The sequence below is a fragment of the Limulus polyphemus genome, unplaced genomic scaffold, assembly GCF_000517525.1.
Source record: "Limulus polyphemus unplaced genomic scaffold, Limulus_polyphemus-2.1.2 Scaffold1201, whole genome shotgun sequence".
Classification (NCBI taxonomy): Eukaryota; Metazoa; Arthropoda; class Merostomata; order Xiphosura; family Limulidae; genus Limulus; species Limulus polyphemus.
This window is the reverse complement of record NW_013666811.1, coordinates 187,353-204,402: the sequence shown is the minus strand read 5'-3', so window position 1 is coordinate 204,402 and position 17,050 is coordinate 187,353. Positions and strand designations below refer to the sequence as shown.

Sequence of the window (17,050 nt, the reverse complement as noted above, 5' to 3'; positions counted from 1 at the left end):
CTTTTCTTTTACCTCCAACAGCTGCTGTAATCTCTCTTCTTGTTTCTTTTCTTTTTCCTCCAACAGCTGCTGTAATCTCTCTTCTTGTTTCTTTTCTTGTTCTTCTTGTTTATTTTCTCGTTCTTCTTGTTTCTTTTCTTCGTTCTTCTTGTTTATTTTCTCGTTCTTCTTGTTTATTTTCTCGTTCTTGTATTGCTGCCATCAAATCTGCTAAGCTGTAGTTTGATTTGCCGCTTCTCGTTTCCATTTTTTTTGTCCCACTCTCTGACACCAATTTGTTACGTCTCTGGTTGTTAGTTAATTTCCCGTATAATTTCTTTCCGATGAAACTTTAGCGACACAAGTCCTTTCTTAAATAAAACTAGTTTATTCTTTCAGAATATAACTTTGCAATACACTTAATTTCCACAGTCACGCTATAACAAGCGTTATAATTCACAACAAACGACTCACGCGCTCGACCCAACTGTCCGTCGCTATCTCTGTCTGCAATTCAACTACCTTACATTGCATTGTTGCCGTCACTTCTTACCGGTCTTATATACACAAGAATACCGCATATCTAGTAAACGCTCGAGACTTCACGAACCTTCGAAAATATGACGTGTTACTAGCGTCACGTGACCCCCGCTGTCGTAACAATATTACAAACATTATAATCTGTTAGCGAATGTTCGTAAATATTTTACGAAATTAAGCGTTCCACGAAACACACCGTCATGGCATTCACGAACAAAGGCAAACGGTCTTAGGCGCTAACTTTCAACCTATCGAAAATATGACGGCCAACCATGAATTACAGATTACTGCACTCTTTTGGACAACTGCTGTATACGTAGTCTGACGTTGACGCCATTTTGTCTGTTTCTCTTAGAAATAATCACCGTCTGCATAGCGTTCCACTATCATTCGTCACCGTTTGTGTAAGGGACAAACACGTTAGTTAGCCTAACAGAACGTGGCCCAAGATTTTATCAACGATGTTTGAGCCATCTTACGGAGACTATGGGAGTTACAGCACAGAAACACAGATGACATTCAGACAACTAGATGAGGCTCATGAAGTAGTTGAGATTGCTGATCTGTTCAATACGAGCAGTTCACATCGTTTTGGGTTTCATACCTGACAGACCTTTGTTAGTGAGATTTTTTTTTCTTTTACTAACCTAGATATCAGCGGCAGGCCTATCTTTAATGGGATGTTAACCATCCAATTTGTTGATATTTTTCTCATTTTCGGAAAATTCGTTTTAAAATATTATCACAGAAAGTTAAACATATTTGAAGAAGTAGAAACAGTCAAAACGTTACCATTCTCCATCCAGTATAACTTGCTGTCGTCTATTAACATTTGTATGCTGTTAATCATCTTCAAAAATCCAACACTGATCGTAAATGAAACGCGCTCAGTGTGAGTCAGAAATGAGCATGCTGTTGTAATATTCTATGGAGAAACCTAGCATACAGTTACCTGATCTTCACAATATTTGGAAATTTACACTTAGGACTAAATTTAGCACATGACCTTGACCGGATTTAGATTGTACCGAATTAGAACTAGAAAATTTTTGTAAATATGACATAAATTATGGAAGAGTGAGTATTTACATATTAAATTGTGAAGTAGCTGAATCGATTGTGATCACGTTTATCGGCTCATCATCTTGAGCTTCAGGCTACTAAAGGAATTGTCCACAGTGACTAAGCGATAATGTTGGGGATTTCAACGCTGATATTCAAGGTTCAATCCCTGCATTTTCACAGTTCAACTTGCCCATTTTGCAGCTTTTTGCCTGAACATACAAACAGAAAATAAAAGTATTATGGTGCACTAGGACAGATCTTGTTTTGTTAACAATTGTCGCGCCATCTAACGATGGCTACAAGTGTCACAACATAAGTAACACATGATGTACTGAGAACTATGAGCACATTTCATAAACAACGTGTGTAATGCAACTTAGTGATAGATACATTGGGTTTTTAGGTTCAGACAAGCATCTAATCATGATTAACGTTTACCTGCATAATATTAAGTTATGTTCTTTCAGATATCCATTGATCATTATGTGAATACTATTTGAAATACAACATAGTAAAACATTATGGCTGTGTTCAGTCAGGTTAAAACTAAGATATGGTCGTCTTTTTATACTGCAACAAACTTAACGCTTTATCACATTTTTTCACGTATATTCTCAACCAATTGGCCTAAATAACACAGACCTTATCCACTCCACATATCCTCAAGTACACTGTGGTACATCTGCAAGAGGATGCAGACACCATACACCACATCCATAGGAAGCTGTATTTCTTTGCCAAACATGAGCATGTTTGGCAAACAACAGTTGAAAACTGTTCAATTACTTGATACGTCATCAAGACAGATAGCAAGTGTTCATCCCATTTAATTCTGTTAGGATTGACAAACTGTATGAGCATTTGCTTGCTAATTTGTATTGCCCTTTTGTTAAATCATCAGGTTGGGGTGATAAGTTGAAGTGCATAAATTCACCACACCCACCACTTTACACAATTAGCTCTCTGGTCAATGTGAATGTCTTTAGAGGAGCTAAACTATGATATTCAGTGCTCCACCAGTATATTGGCAATGCGTAGTACTAATGTATCAACCAGTGCTAATGTTTTCCCTTCTTGGCCATATTTTCTCTAGGTACCAAACAATATACAATGTTTACACACACCAGTCAAGTTCTTGAAATGAATCTAGCTCATAGAACAACCCCCTTGGTGGCCCCAGTCCTTGCATTATGTAAGATTTCCACCATCAGAGCTCTGGGAACACCAGCTACAACAAAGATTGATATCAGTCATTTATAGCACAACTTTATGCACTTGTAACTGCCGGTATTCTCTCTTGGACTCAACATGACAGAAGCAACCATAACAGTATCACAAGTTTCAGTTACATGCACTTCATAACCATGCTAATGACTACTCCTGTAGAATTCTGTATAGCAAAATGTCTATAATTACAGACCAACACCAGGAGTGCAAAAATCTTTCAGATAAATAATCATTCAATCTAATGCTGCTTGCTTTCTGAACATGAAACAGTGCCTATGGGGTTGTGTTGCAGCACCAGTATGTTTTGACAGCTGATGTACTTTCAGTGGTGCCAGCTCTGCAGGAAAGCAGTCTAGATGAAGTATAGACACTACAGGTGTAAACTTCTTCCTCTCTTGTGACTTGTTGAAAGTTACCACCTCAAACCTAGTCTTCACAGATACTTCCTCCATCAGGGTGAGAATGTCCTTCACAACCAGATGATGTCATATCATCTTACTTGATAGTCCGTTAATAAACCTTTCAACAAGGATATCCTCATGATCTTCTGACACTGTAGCAGAATATGCCTTCCTACGTAGATGGAACAGATTGTTCATGTAAGTAGTCATGCTCTCTATGGGACCCTCTCTTTCAGACCTTAAACTAAACCCAATGGATAGCTTGGTTCTTCATTGAATTAAACCTTCAGCACAACTTGGCCAACTGTATTCCAGTCACTTAGTTTCTCCTCACTCAAATCCACGAGTCAAGCACCAAATCATCCAAACTCAATATCAGGCATTGCATTGCTTGTTCTTGAGTTCAGCCATTCCAATTAGTTAACTGGATGGAAGTTTCAAGAAACTCTGTGAGTCTTCTTTAGTCACATCTTGAATGTTGTGGAAGAAATGTTTCTAGCTTCATTCAAAGGTACTTATGGTGCCAGCAGCAGCATATCTCCCACAGTCTCAGCTAACAGCAGGCTGAGAAGACCTAAATGTTGTGGTGCATTACAGTACATATGCTCAGGGTCCCCTATATTTATACAAATGTTAGATCCATGCCCCAAGGAGGTAGAACAAGTAGATGCAGAGAACACCTCATCCATGAGCTATATGTGACCCCAGGTTTCAATGACCCATGGTCACACTGGAAACATGCCTCCAGTCACAGTAAAACATGGATCCTCAACAGGTCACCATATTCACTATTTAATGCCTACTGTTTCACCTGCTGGCGTAACAGGTTGGGCTTGTGTATGTCATCCACCAATTGCACCTGCAGCCTCTCTCATCTAATCTTAGTTGGCACCTCCAAATGTCAGGTTTGGGCTATATTGGTTGACAAAGGCCTGGGAATTTGATACATACTGCCCCATTTGGTTTCAGTCTTTTTAGACTGAAGTCACCATGTCTATCTGCAATCATTCATGTCTCCTTTGCCCTAGACGAATCCTCTGGAGATAGAACTCAGTCTGTAGCTATGGCCATACCATTCTGTGTCTGTTCCCCTTCCTGAGTCTGTGTATTCAACGAGATCATGGTCATGGACATTGGCAGTAGTGAAAGACAGCCATCCAGGAGAAGACTTCTCTGAGACATGATCACTATCTCAGACAGTCGTCTACCCTAAGTGACAAACTCACGCTATTGGTTATAAATCATTCAACTCACTGAAAATGCCATATTCTCTTGTATAAGAATTTTAAAACTAAATCACACAAGAATTAAGAAGAGCAAAGTAAAATATACTCGCCAAGAAGACAGAAAACTGTAAAAATTTATCATGCAATCATGGCATCAAATTTTCTCCTTACTACCCTATTCTGTGGTATTTCTGGCTATACTATTCTTTTTTTTTACTTCAGATTAAATAAATATGAATTGGATTGCTCTGTCAGACTGACCACATATTGGAGATAGAATGTTGACTATAATCCTGAATTCACTATCTGTATCTACACAAAATATGGCAAGGTTTTGATAAAATGCACAAGTCTTTGTACACAAAAAATAAGATGTGTTACAACAGTATTTGTACTCAAGACTTGTCAGTGAATATATGACACCAGTCTGACTCATACTCTAACAAGTCAGAGTGCAAGATGATGTTCATGTGAAGAATCAAAATACTTTCGCCTGTCTTACAGTTTACACACTGCAATTGCATATCATTTAGAACCTCTAAAATGCACATATACAGTTTTTTCCGTATCCTGTATATTATATCTGATAGTTACTCTCCTCTACCACGAACTGTCACTAAATCAACAATGTAAGGTTAAATAAATAGTTGACAACTCTGACATCAAATACATGATATAATGTTGAATAGCATTGTGTAAAAGAACGTGGCAAATGAGTGTACAGGTCGATTAGACAGTGCTTTACTGGGGATCTAACTTTTGTTTTAGATCTGTAACTTGTTCCAGAGGATGACAGTACAACACTATATATGACACTCTGTTGTGCCGTCCATCTCAATGCATTTGCACTACCCACATCACTGTTGGTCATTCTAATAAAAAAAATGAGGAGGATAAATCCTTCAGGTATCATATGATCTGCCAAAGGAAAAGATCGCAATTCACCTTTTGCTGGCGTATTCTACTATACAAGAATCTTTCCCATGAGAAAATGCATGTGACATCAAAGGGTAATGGCCCTGAACAATAAGTATCACGGCGAAATAAGTTTAATCTCATTCCATAATTAACGTTTTATTGTCAAAACTAAATACACAGTTAGAGACTTGTGTGTAAGAAAAATAATGAAAGTTCTTAATGAACATGAAACGCTTACCTCCCTTACTGAACTAAAGAAGACAATAAACACCAAATGTGATTTGCATACTATAGTGTTACATGCTAACAACTAGACTAATTTTCATTTGTTCCATGAAATAGCCATTCGGTCTTAATATAAACAACTGTCTATATACTAATGTTACATTAAGGAAGAAAAAAGAAAGAAAGTCGAAATTTCATCGTAATCAAACAGTTGAAGCTTATATACATAAACTCCCGTTAAGACAAATTTAAATTTATAATAATGTGTTCTTTTATGTAATGGTTATCACAGGTGAGCCATGGAGAGGTTGATAATAATTACAAGGAGATAAATTAGAATACTATTATCATTATAATGTGAAAATTATATGTCGATGTTTTTTTATTTGTTGTGATAATAATAATAATAATATAAAATACATTACTTTTTTATAACCCCATCAACAATAAATGTATTTAATATCATAGATATTTTGTTCACTTAACATAGAAAAAATATGTTAATTGTATATATTTCTGCCTACCGAGTATTTGTTTTTAAGGAATAACGTTTTCTGAAAATTACAACCTTCAGTTATTATAAATATATATATTTTTATTTTTACGCAGAAGTCACCATCGTCATGTCGATCAAAAATAGATAATTTCCTTTTGTACAGAAGACAGTGAACATCGTTTTAAAGAAATAGAATCTTTTGAAAAACCAGTCAATTAGAAAGGTCATCAATGTGGATTTTGTCATCTTGTTTCTTGAAAACAGGCAGGATAGTTTTGAGTTTGTAAACAAGAGATACTTGCTCAAGTAGAATTGGCTGCCAAACCTATGCATGCCAAACTGTTCCATATTTCATTTTATTACAATCAATAGAGCGAATGAAATTTAGATTTTAATTCTTAACATTACTGTAATTAGGATGAATCAGTTAGTTGCAACCTGAACGAAGAATACGGTCGGCCTTTACAAATAAAATATTTAAAAATAGTTGCCACTATTTATTAAAAGAAAAAAAAATCCTGTCCGGAGGAACAGGGACGTTTAAAACCGCTGGTTCTGCTTTGAATTAATCTCAAGCAGTTTTCATGTATTAAATTGTACAGCTGTACATACTCTGTTAAATTTTCTTAGATATAAAATTTGTTTTTGTAATCATGAGAGACCAGTTCAGATCTTAGGAGCGAACTGCTTGCCTTAGCCATCGTTTTATGTTGAAGCTTTTACGTGACTGCTGTTCAAGTTTCAATCTGTAGAAATATGTATATAGCGATTATAATGTGTTATATAGAGTTTATTATAATTAAAAGTCACTAACTTCCAATATTCGTAATACTGAAGATAACGGATGGCACAGTAAACGCATTTTCGAAAGACCTCGTGTTCTAAATATATGTAGCAAGCAAGTTTATTGTTAAGATTCTACGTACTTGTTTGTCAAATTTTAAAAGCGGTGTTTAGCGTAATAATACCTTATTCAACCACTACAGTTATAGGCAATAAAGTATAATTTTATTTAAAGAATCTTCTTCATTAATGAATAGAAACATTGTAAAAAGGTAACATACTTATGGAACATTTTGATCTCGATGAAACGAAACAAGTAAAAAAAGAGCATTTTCAAAAGAACCCCTTCAATAACAAAAAAGAATAAACCGCTCTGCATTTATAAATATTTATAATACATTTTCTTCAATCCTCAATTAAGAATATAGGGTTATATGTCAGTTAACAAATAACAATTTGTGGGAGATTAGAAAAGGTGCACTCTTCTGTCTGAATTGACTTCTAGTCAAACAGCTCGGTTATACCCCCCCCCTACCGGTTGAGAATGAAAAACCTCGCTTGTGCCTACCGAAGCGCTTTAGGTTACAATGATGTCATATTAGGTTCTAGTGAGATTACAACAATATTATATAAAAGTGTTTGTTTTTGTTGTTGTTAACGCACAGCTATACACAATGGGCTATTTGTCCAACACGGGGAATCAAACTCCGGATTCTAGCGTTGTAATTAACTTATCTTTGATCTACTTTATCCTCGCAGAACTTTACAAGATTTTAATCTAATTACGTCAACGATGTTTGTGCTTGTAATATATTATACCATTTGCCATTTAGAGAAATAAAAAAATAGTAATAATTTGTTCAGTAATTAGATCAAACTCAATACTTCTCTAACATGAATCTAAAGCAGCGTTTAAATTATTGTACTTTCTTTTAATAAATTAAGTTTCAATATACATATATTTTTTATGTCAGCATTATTTGAATAACAAATAGGTCGGTGTCATAACTAAAAGTTTAAATAAATATATATAAGAAAATACATCTACACCTATCCATGAGCTACAGGTGTGATAATAAACTAAAAAAAATACTCGAGAAATTATTAAGCCTTCGATTCCAAACTTTTGAGATTAAACATAAATGTCGGGAAAAAAGCTAACAATTATTTAGGAGTATGTGAGACTACATATTTTAATAATTCAGAAATGTATAAAAATACTATGAGGAATAAGACTTACTTATTTAAGGTATTTTTAATAATAATAATAATAGAAAAAATTATCAGAGACAAATAACATCAAGATGATCTTACATGTTTACAATTCGTACCCAAATATATGTGCTAAAGATGTAAAGTACAGAAAAAAATTCACCCTTTGTCAACAATGCATAATATGTCCAGATAATATGTTATTCGATGTAAGAGGAAGCAACTCGTTTAGTGCCCTCGTATAAAAATAATTTCTAATGACTGGTTGTTGGTAAACATTAAACTTTTAAGAATGAGCAGATTTTCGTGCTATCTGTTAATAACATTTACTCTAATCTACTTCATCATCTTTACAAGATGGGGGAAAAGAAAGAAAACTCGTGCGAAATCTAATTCCAGTACTGCTTTATTTTAATCAACTTCTCCTGTTAAAGGTCAGTGCAAAGGCTTTGGTCTTGTACATACCGTTGGATTTATATTTCGAAAATATCCTATTAAACTAATATGAAATATATATAATATCTCATAAGTTTGTTTTTGATTTGACTTACACGATGAGGAGTTCAGTATCGGCCAAAGCACAGACTATCCTTCCTCCAGTTATGGAGTCCCAGCAATGTATGTTTGTCAGTGCACAGTCCAGGTAGCGTAATGCTACCCTTAATTCAAATAAATTGGCTACAGGGAAACAAACATATCGGGTAAGCTGCAACCGCCTTATTTCCCGTAAACCGTTAAAACAATGGTAAAGATATAAACACTCCTTAAGCCTAGTCTAGTTATTGCAATATGACTATAAAACTGAATGATCTAAGCATACTGAACCAAGTTATCAACTGTATTCTCAAAATAACCTGAAAATAATATCACTATTTGAAATAAATAAATAAGAATATTAATCCGAGTACCAGCTTTTTGTGGAGATAAGTATCAAAATCAGCCTTTTCCTGAATGAAAAAAAATATATTTATTTATTCTATTTGTACCGTTGGGTTTTCACGAATTAAAAAATAACGATAAAATAACTAAACTTAAATTTAAAGAAATAACTCACATGTTTTAATTATGTATGGTTGCACATGTTATCACGTAACTGCTACTTTATTTTAAAAGTTTGCGCCGCAATGCTGATAAACATGCTCCGCACTTTCATATGTGGTTGTATTATATAAATAGGAGACCAATCCCGTTACTTGGTTCAAAGCCGGCCAAAGTGTTTCTAGTGGCAGATGCTACTTACATGGTTCCTTTCACTCTGGTCGCTAATTCAAAATTAGGGGTCGCTATATTTAAACTCCGAGGTTCATGTATATAAGTATTATTATTTTGATGATTTTTATTAAGCCTAAATAGCCAAATTTTCCAAGAGACAAAATAAACAATGATTGGGCTTATTGTGAGCATCCATTCGTTATGAAAGATTTAACTCCTACTCCAACAATAGTAGAACAACACACAGTGCCTAAAATTTAAAATTGTATTCCATTTGTACTAAAAATAAGACATTCGTTTTTAAAAATACATCCTACGGAAAAGAAAAGTTATAGTTAATAAATAGAAGTAAAAAAATTGGCCTTTTCCATCGAAATCAATTTATCACTGACCACTAATAATGATATTAAAATATAAAATTACGGCTTCTAAACAGCGTCTACATTAAACTGTTTTATTTTCGTTTTGTGATGTTCTTTTTTTTCGGCAATGCAGTCTTATAAATTTGGCCATTAACAAATAGGCCTATAGTGCTACGGTTATTATTATGTACGTATACAGCCTAAATTATGTTACTGCTACCGTATAGCCTGTCAAAAATGATGGAACAAGTACTATCATCCCCACCACATAGTATACTCTAATCTCACATTTCACAGCTAACTAAATTTTGCGAAATCAAGCTTGGCCAATAAAGATGCAGAGAAGTGCAGTCAAGGCAGTCAAACGTTAGTAAATTCCTTTGTGAGTCAATCAAAATTAAGATCATTCATGAAATTAATTCGTGGCGTATTCATAGAATTATTATTGGTAAAAATTAGTTAGATTAATATATAGAAAAGCCAGTGAGTTTTGTTAACACTACGTTCCAACAATGGTTTTTATGTCATGTTGCTTACCAACAAAAGTATAACCTAATATTGTTGTCAGTCTATGTACCGAAAGTATAAGATGAAACGTATAGATAATAAAACTGGTAAAATATTTGTTGATTTTTTAATTTAGTCTCCGTTGATTAAAGAGGTTTGTTTTTCATTTAAAACATTGGTGATATAACAGAAAATAGCTTAATTCAGAAACAATTTAATTTTAATATTGAATTGATACTTTTACCGCCAATATTAAATTTTATGCACTTGGCTCTTGGTTAGGTGATCCCACACTACGCCTTTACTTTAGGCTTATTATACGAACATTCACTACACTTATGAGGTTTCACGGCACTCCCACCTCACAGCCCCCTTTCACCCCCGTCACTAAAATCGTAATGGGCAGACAGTAATCAAACTATTCTATCTGGATAAATGCATTTTGGCTTTTAAGACTCCTCATATTCCGAGAAATCAAGCGTGATATAACACACACTGGCTTTTATATAGGTTAGATTTACAAGGGGTTAGGTAATGTTAAACATTTCTTCGTTCAGGTAAGATCATTGTTGCAGTATTTCGTTAAAAAATACAGCAGCAGTCTGTCTGCCGTGTGTGTGAGAGAGTTTGAAGATGTGTTGCTATAAGTGGCTGTTGTAGTATACTTGTATGTTGTATTATCATACATATCTGATTTAGTCCTGTAATTTACTGTCTTTGTGGTGTGTATGTATGTTGGGAGGCATTTTTACATTTCAAAGATGGTAATCTAATTTAGTTAAATAACAGTATTTTCGCTTCTACGAATTATTGGTGTACTATTCGTCTAAAGAGAAAATGTTACGCAGGAAAGGTATTTAGAAATGAATGATACTATTACATTCGATTTAAATAAATGCGTTGCAATAAATGGTTATATTAATTAATTAATAGTTTCTTAATAACACACAGTAGTCCAAATAATTCAACAGTTTACTTTTAAAATAATTTCTATCTTACAAATAAATCTATGTGTAAACCCACTAACAAAATAATGTTTTCAAATATTAATAAAAATTAAAATACAAAGTTCAAATTAAAATATAGGCCATAGATCAACAGACAAAACTTGTACTATTAACGCTGTTTGATTTTTTTTCTCTAGGGAGCCTTCTTCTCGACAATAACAATTTAAAACGTAAATTTATTTATATATATATACATTAGTTTACAAAAGGTCAGTAACTTTAAGGTGTTACTCTCCAAACTTAAGCTTTTTAAATCATAGAGGCCTTAAGGCTGTATCTTTATAGCAAATTGCATACCTTTGCATGAACACTTAACCTACGTTACAGCAGTGTTTAATTTATGCTACTAATTTTTGTAGAGCTTATTCAAAGATAAAAGAGAGAGAGAGAGTGGGCTATCAACGTTAACAAAAGGCAAACTCAGTTGTCAAAATTAGAAGCTTGTATATATCCCACTTTTTAAATGGTCTTCAATACACTAGTACCACGTATGACGTTTAAACAACTATGATGTTTAAATTCAATAAGTTCACTTCATTTAAGTACGATAAGAATTAAAAGCTTTTTGACTTTCTAAATTTAGGCTAGCCTAACATTACCTTTCAAGCTAGTTCAGAAACTATGTGTTCAGTCTGCACTTAATGGGTTTCTTTGTTTGGCCCTTAATAGACATGAATGATAGGCAAATATTTTTCATCTTCAACTTTATTTGGGCTCAGGCCACGAAAAACTAATAACATGAGCTATACCTTGGAAATTTTGTCTTTGATGTTACGCAGCTAAACATTGAATATTTAATTGTGTTTGAAAAAACAAACAAACAAAAACACGAATATCTAACGTTTATCTTTTTTTTTTAAGTTTCTTTCTCCATACTTACCTTAATCCCAAAGCGGTAAGTCTACGGATCTGCAACGCTAAAACCTTGGATTCAATTCTCCTCGTTGGACATAGCAAATAGCCCGATGTGGCTCTGCTATAAAAAAACACACACTTATCTACGTTATAAGTCTGTACACATTCAAATATGTAATGAATGTGAAACTATGATATTATAAATCTGTATCATATTATATGTATGTGATCATTATATTTTAGGAGATAGTATTCGTACATTTATTTACAAATATATGTTTAATAGAATTTTCAAGACTATACAGATAATTTATTTATCCGTCTATTAAACCTTCTGCTTGGTGGGTTTGAATAGTCAAAAGTCAATAAGTTGTTTAAGATTATTTTTAGTAAATACTAAAAGGATAATTTCTATAAAATTCCACCCACACAATTATCTAAATATATAACGTAAGGTTTTTGAAGCTGTAGTAAAATTTTAGAAATTTTGTTATATATGTATTGTATTTATTATTTTGTTGAGTAAAATCCATTAGTTCTAACAGCTCAATTATTAGTGGTAATAAAACTCACTATCTATTATACACTAACCCAAGAAGGTTAAAATAAACTTGTTTTTTTATTATAAGAATAGAAGCTGTAGTTCATAGAATGAATTCACCTCGTCCTTTGTTACCAAAACAACATACAGGTTTGTCAACTACTTATTAACTTACAAAATAAAAATTAGTTAATAACAGTCTGAAATCAAACTATGATTTTTCTGGCGATGAACAAAGTTCAAATATAATAGATTACAGACTTTTTTTTACACGTTGTTTCACTTTAAGGTTAGTTCAGTGCCGATGCCTTTAACTAAGTCGAAATAACCTCAAAACAAACAAAAATGTAGTTTATGGAGTAAAATGTGAATACTCAAAAACATTAAATTAGAGAAACAATCAGTTCATTTCTATGTGGCTGAACAATAAAGAGATATCAGAAACTGTGATACATGCATCAGCGGTAGCCAAACATGCTAGAGACAACAAACACATTTTCAATTATACTTGTCATACGTCATAAGTATTAGGCCTATTATATTTTTAATCACTACGTTCTTTATCTAATTTCTTAGGGATTTTCGAGAATTAGAAAAGTTTGTAATAATAGTATTCCAATCACATTATATTCACCACATCCATTGTTGTAAAAAGTGGCTTATATAAATAGTGTTCCGACTACTACTGTGTTTGTTGTATCCCAACCGGCCTGAAGAGTTCTGGATTGAGCAAAACGCGTCGTCAACAATGGATATGGCGAATATAGTGTGGTTGGAATACTATTATTATACAGTCTCTTAATTCTTGAAAATCCTTAATGGAATAGATAAATAATATAGTGTTAAAAATATAATAGGCTTAATACTACCAATGTCTTATGACAAGTATAAATAATAATAATTATGCTTCGTCAGCTTATAAAAGGCGTTCCCACCAAAGAAACACATCCTCAACTTTAAAAATCGTAGATAGAAGTTCTAATATTAAGAGAAGAAAATTAAAGAGGCCATTGTCATAACAGCACATGCTGTGTCCCTCCCCTTCGATGGGGTTGATAAAAATAAGGGCCATCCACTGAAAATTTGTGTTACTCTTTCATTTAGAATAACAGTGTACCTTTTAAAAGATCATTTATACATGTATTTGCCTCCCCCAGTGGCAAGTCTCTGGACTTATAATGCTGCCCCCCAGTGGCACAGCGATATGTCTGCGGACTTACAACGCTAGAAACCGGTTTCGATACCCGTAGTGGGCAGAGCACAGATAGCCCATTGTGTAGCTTTGTGCTTAACTTCAAACAAAACAAAAACAAAACTTATAATGCTAAAAAATGAGTTTCGATAATCGTGGTGGGCACAGCACAAATAGCCCATTGTGTAACTTTGCGTTTAACAACAAAACAAACAAGTACATATATTTAGTAAACGATAAAAAAATAAGAATAATAACGACATCTTAGCTCTTAAAAATAAAATAATTTAGAATAAATACAATATAAAAAAGCACTTCTGAAAAATTAACAACAGCAGATGGAAAACACTGCAAATATATTTTGAAATTATGACAACGCTACGGGCCAAAGCCCTTCATTAGGTATTGCCTAAAACGTCATAAAAACCAAATTAGAAATATCTTGTCATCATTTCAAAATAAGTTTACACTGCTTTTCATCTTCTGTTGCTTATTTCTAACAAGTAGCAATTTTTTCCAATAGTCTAGTCAGGTTTGTGCATGGTGAAAACTTCCAACATTGGAGTTCAAAGCTTGCACCAACAACGAATACACCAGTTAAAACGTGTAGAAAACGTATGTCAATCTGTTTTATTTGTAAATTGGGAGATCCTTTGAGAAAAAACTTTCCCATTTTTGGAATCTGTTTTTTTTACATATGTTGGCAACCTTTAGGCGTTAGAATAGGGTTTCTACAAAACTTTGTGGTTTGCTGAAAGAGTTCAATAAAGTGCACACCGAAACATAAAGTTATCATTAGCGGTGTTAATAACAGTCGACATAGTTAAATACGGGGCTAATGTAAACTTAATATTTTAGTGCATCATGTTTGGTTTGTTATGAGTTTCGCGCAAAGCTACACGAGGGCAATCTGCGTTAGCCTTCCCTAATTTAGCAGTGTAAGACTAGAGAGAAGGCAGCTAGTCATCACCACCCACCGCCAACTCTTGGGCTACTCTTTTACCAACGAATAGTTGGATTGACTGTCACATTATAACGCCCCCACGGCTGAAAGGGTGAGCATGTTTGGTGTGACGGGGATTCGAACCCGCAGATTGCGGGTCGAGCACCCTAACCACCTGGCCATGCCGGGCCTTGCATCATGTTAAACAATTTAAGTATTTTTAAAGTTATTTATCTTTTAGAAACATAAGTCAGTTTAAAAAAATCCCTGTTAATATGAATTGTGCAATAAAGGTATTGTAAAAAAAACAAAAAAACTAGTCTGTCTCAGACTTTAAATAAATAAATAATGGCATTTATTGATTACTAATGCCGTACAAGAATATGTTATATATTGTTTATAGTGTCCAAACATTTCTATTGTAGCCTTTTATTCGTCATGGAATCCGAAGATAGATACCACAATTGTATAACTAGTAAGAATTTACACTTTCGCAAAATTAGTCCTCACTATTTCATGCTGACTAAAAACACATGTTAAGATTCTAAATCCAATTTTCTTTGCTGCTACTTTGAACTAAACTATCTTGGCAGAATACCATTCTTTATCAAGAATCTTTATATAGAAAAGGTACAAAGAAGAAAGAGAAAAAACCTTCTTTTTAAAACCATGAAATCGAAATATGCTTTAAAATGAATCATTCTGTTATGCTATACAGTTTCAGAGGACAGGCAAAAGTGATGGTACCAAATATTTTATGTTGAAGCAGGAGTAGTAACGCTAAAAAACGATTTATCGTGGTGAAAATAGATACAACTTTCGATATTATTATTTATTAATTAATGGAATAGTTTTTGTTTTAAGCGTCTTATTATGTACAAAATTAATTGCAAATAAAAGTTCGATTGAAATTCATAGGTTCGTGTCTCGTGTTTTCACCAAACATGTTTCAATGCTTATTTTGACTCATCTTCGTTATCGCCTGATTATGGTAAAATGTAAAATTTCAATATGAACTTTCATTTCAGAGGTGTTGCTTGTCTTACAGAGGCAGAAGTTCAGGAACAAAGTCACTCTGAGGACCCCCCCCCCCCAGTGGCACAGCGGTATGTCTGTGGACTTACAACGCTAGAAATCAGGTTTCGATACCCGTGGTGGGCAGGGCACAGATAGCCCATAGTGTAGCTTTGTGCTTAACTTCAAACAAACAAACTCTCTAAGGGGTACAGTGGGTCGAAAATTCCTTTCGAATAGATTTTAAGTGTTTAGATCGTACTTTGAAGAGATTTTAGACTACTAAATAACACATAATTTTACATGCAAAATGCTACAAAAATGTACCATCTATGAAGTCGCCTTTCAAACTACTTCAGAAATATAAAAAACTATACTAGGATTTAAATTAACATAAACTTTTTACCACTGGAAAACACTTTACCATAAGTTCAAGACTATTCACACCCAATATGGAGATTTCATGTATAACCATGGAGACCAGAAATAGTAAAAAACACACACACACACAAACAAATAACAAAGTACATTTACTTTTATTTTATAGTTCATTAGAGATGCAAAGCACCGAGTTTTCTGCGTCCAATCGTATCAAATCTGTCTAGAACTCGAATCTTGTCGATGTCTCTGTGACTACATATAGGTGCTAAGACATTTAGTCGGTCCTCCGTCATGGTCGACTTGCATCAGTTTTTAGCCTCCTTAACATCTTTTGAAGGGAACGCATCCTCGAGGCATATTAAATAGAAGCCTAAAAATTAAATGGATATTTGGGTAATAGTCAAGATGTACAAGTAAGCGGGTTTCTGATAGTGCCGTAGTGAGATTGTCAAGACTACCAGATAAAACATTCCAATCCTGTATCTCAATGTGAAATTCTGAATTTTCTGTCAACTCAGAAAAGTAGCTTTCAAACACTTTTGCCATTTCAACTTTTGTCGTTGTTTTTACCTTCGTTTGCGTTAACTATAAGCTAGAAACAAAGAGTTTTTTAAATAAAATTAATCAAACGAGGCATCAATGTTTTTTGTTGTTTTTTTTACTTGCACAATAATTTACTTCTAAAGTTAAAAAATATAAGTTAAAAAACTTTAAAAACTGTACATGTTTCGGTGGAAATAATCCCACCATATTCAGGAGATTAAACCACGAAGTACACATGAAGTTTCTTATAAACCTATGTACGTGTATAATTAACATATTTTTACAGTGGCGTCATTTACAACAACGATTTCCAAAAATTTACTTCCATGGCTCTTGGGCCTAAATCTCTATTTATATATGCATTTTGTTTTTAACAATTTCTAAGGATTCTCTTACACATGTTATTGACTAGGATAATGTA

The 17,050-nt window shown here is 33.7% G+C and overlaps 1 protein-coding gene across 3 annotated transcripts in view; it reads left to right on the top strand.

The window, feature by feature from the left end:
* Positions 1 to 17,050, top strand: part of LOC106462577 (syntaxin-like) — a 90,658-nt gene that overhangs the window by 69,064 nt on the left and 4,544 nt on the right. For 2 of the 3 annotated variants that reach the window (XM_022389877.1, XM_022389876.1), the window contains exon 9: positions 6,191 to 10,090. The exons of the other annotated variant lie outside the window; for it this stretch is intronic. The gene's annotated coding sequence lies outside the window, so the exon portion shown is untranslated. Of the gene's footprint in view, positions 1 to 6,190; positions 10,091 to 17,050 lie in introns of those variants that run through there. 3 annotated transcript variants of the gene reach the window in all.